Here is a 2,512-nt window from a genome sequence, read left to right as displayed (position 1 = left end):
TGCATCAAGTAGCACCTATTTATAACCACTTCATGCATTCCCCAGATACTACGGTCTAATGACACATTGTGTGTGTGTGTGTGTGTGTGTGTGTGTGTGTGTGTGTGTGTGTGTGTGTGTGTGTGTGTGTGTGTGTGTGTGTGTGTGTGTGTGTGTGTGTGTGTGTGTGTGTGTGTGTGTGTGTGTGTGTGTGTGTGTGTCCATGCATGCTTATGTGTGTACCCAGGAGTGTGTTTGACTGTGCTTCTCTTGCAGGGCCGGTTCTGGCTTATTTGGTGCCCTAGGCGAGTTTGAGTTCTGGCGTCCCCCCCCTCTCCCCCCCGCCTTACCTTTGAAAGAAAAAAAAACCTATTTCTTATACCTTACAGAACACAAGAGTAATATCCGTAGTAAGCTTAACTAAATAGCATCAAGAACAATAACCGTTTTGCATCAAATGGATTTCTGGTTCTTTTTGACAGGCGACCAACACATCAGATTGAGTCGCATGAAAGTAGCTTCACTGTGTGGTGTGTTGGATGTGATGGTGGTGGGGCCCCCAACCCCAGATGAGAGGGAGGTTATCAATGTGTTTGAATTGTAATATGAAATTGAAATGCCAGGAGAGTGATACAGTAGGCCTACATTTGCATGTAAAATGCATGTGTAGACAATAGGCCTACCAAGGAGGTCTGCATTGATAGCCGATCTACACTACAGCATCACAAAGCATGGCAGCATAACAATTTTAATAAGCTACACATTTGTGCTGTCTAGGATTCCAAACCAATTTCATTTCTGGACTGGAAATAGAGGTGCATTTGTGAGTAGGAGAATGAGAAGGCGGCTGTCTATGTGTTTGAACTGGAGGGACAGGGTGAGAGAAAGGGAGAAGAGCTGTCACGCTATTGAATTTCATAATATACAAAATATAGTAAATAGCCTCACTTGTCTGCAATACTACATCACTCAGCATGAAAACATGCTGTGCATGGTTCTGTTACATGATTCATGTAGGCTATGTCATTCTGGTCTGGAAACAATGTTTTTTTAAGCTTACAACAAGCAGGTAATTCATGTGGATGGAAGGAGATATGGCAGCTAAAATTGTTTTAAACATTCCACCAGTCTTACTTTACATTGCTTGTCAACCTAAGCAAGTATTATCAGGTGGGTGTTAGTGAGTAGTGAGTAGGCTACTAACAGCTACTTTACTGGATTTCATTGCTTGGCATACTTGACTAATGTTAGCATGCTAACTAGCGATTTCTCAGATCAAAAACAAAGCTCTTTTTCTCTCTAATTCCAAATAGTAACCTCACAACTATTAGGCTTTCCATAATCACAAACGGTTGCTGATTAAATCGCATAGTTCCAAAACACCCTCTGCAACTCCTGCATCATGCAATGAGTGGTTTAATGAGAACATAACAATTCTCCATCCAGCAGAGCACTGCTGTTTGCGCTTGCCCTCTCTGTCTCTCGAGTGAGTCTCCAAATTCAAAATAGATCGGACGCTGTCACTCGTCCCGCCCCCTTTCTCAGAACTGTCTGTTTATTGGTTCACAGACTTCCCCGAGACAGTTGGAAGCGATATTACTATTGGCTGAGGGGCGCTTTGCCGTGAGGAGCGCTTTCGCCACGCTTTGTTGATTGCGACTTCATAAAAAAAACTTCATATCACAAAATTACGCATCGGAGAGCGCCATTTCGGCGCTCCTTCTTCACATGGCGCTCTAAGCGACCGCCTAGCCGGCCTATGCTTAAAACTGGCCCTGTTCTCTTGTGTGTGCTTGTGTTTGTGTTTGTGTTTGTGTGTGAATGTGTGTCTGTGTGTTCTGTCTAGTATAGAGAGTAAATTGAAAACAACCATCTTTACACCCCCCCCAAAAGAAACAGAAAAGAGAAAAAACAGATCTGGCATCGACCGCCGGCAGTGAGTGTGCCGGACGGATAGTGACGTGTGTGTATAAATCCAGCACACACTCAATTGGGGTCAACTAAGGGCATCCTTTTCTGTGTGTGTGTGTGTGTGTGTGCGTGTGTGCGTGTGTGTGTGTGTGTGTGTGCGTGTGTGTGTGTGTGTTTGTGGGTGGGTGCGCGTACAATTGTCAGCCCATTGTTCTTTCTGTAGCAATGTACACACACACACACACACGCGCGCGCACACACACACACACACACACACACACACACACACACACACACACACACACACACACACACACACTTCTTGTCCAAAGGCAACATTCCTCTCACAAAAAGCAATCATCTTGAATTTACTTTTCCCTATTTAACAGCCCATTCGCTCGAGACTAATCTTTGAGAGGGCTTCTTGGGTTGCGTAACTCTGTCCTAGCATAGCTCCTTGTTTGGAGATCTCTATAGTTTGGAGGCATGCTTGTTCTCATTCCAAACATGTAACGCAACCCCAAAGTGATGGGCAGCTAGCCTTGTACTGTAGTGAAAATAATCCTATTTTGCTATTCTCGTATATTTAGAGAGATACCGGTATGGTGGTGCTTTCAACATC

This window comes from Engraulis encrasicolus, chromosome 2 (assembly GCF_034702125.1).
Source record: "Engraulis encrasicolus isolate BLACKSEA-1 chromosome 2, IST_EnEncr_1.0, whole genome shotgun sequence".
Classification (NCBI taxonomy): domain Eukaryota; kingdom Metazoa; phylum Chordata; class Actinopteri; order Clupeiformes; family Engraulidae; genus Engraulis; species Engraulis encrasicolus.
This window is presented reverse-complemented; position numbering follows the sequence as displayed.